Source organism: Calliphora vicina, chromosome 3, assembly GCF_958450345.1.
Source record: "Calliphora vicina chromosome 3, idCalVici1.1, whole genome shotgun sequence".
Taxonomy (NCBI): Eukaryota; Metazoa; Arthropoda; class Insecta; order Diptera; family Calliphoridae; genus Calliphora; species Calliphora vicina.
The window spans coordinates 65,384,393-65,384,905 of NC_088782.1; positions in this window are offsets into that span (position 1 = coordinate 65,384,393).

Genomic DNA, 513 nt, shown 5'->3' on the forward strand with positions numbered 1-513 from the left:
CTTTAAGTATTACAGGACACTGTATAATTTGAACACATGGACCCAAGTGAGCTGCTTGACGAGTGACTGCCAATGGAACCTATCCTAACCTATGGGCAATATGAGGGGTAGAGTCAATTATGGACTGATCCTCACAAAAGTTAGTAGAAAGATTTATTTATATAAAACTTGTTTATGTCCAATTTCATAAAGATATTAATTATAATAAGACAATTATGAATGTTCAAGTAATTTTCAGAGGGGGGCCTTGTATGGAGACTACGGGCAAATGTTGACTGATTTGTCAACAGAGAGTATTTGTGGAAAATTTCAGCCAGCATACCCCTATCTTGTTTTCAACAGACAGACGGACATACTAGCTAGATCGTCTTAGAATTGCATGAGGACCCAGAATATGTAGGCTTAATACTTCATTAAGAAAACTTACTAATAAATCCAGAGTTAGCCGATTTTAAGTATCGGTGAAAGCTTTTTTAACCCTACATTTATTCTATATATTAAAACATATTAAAA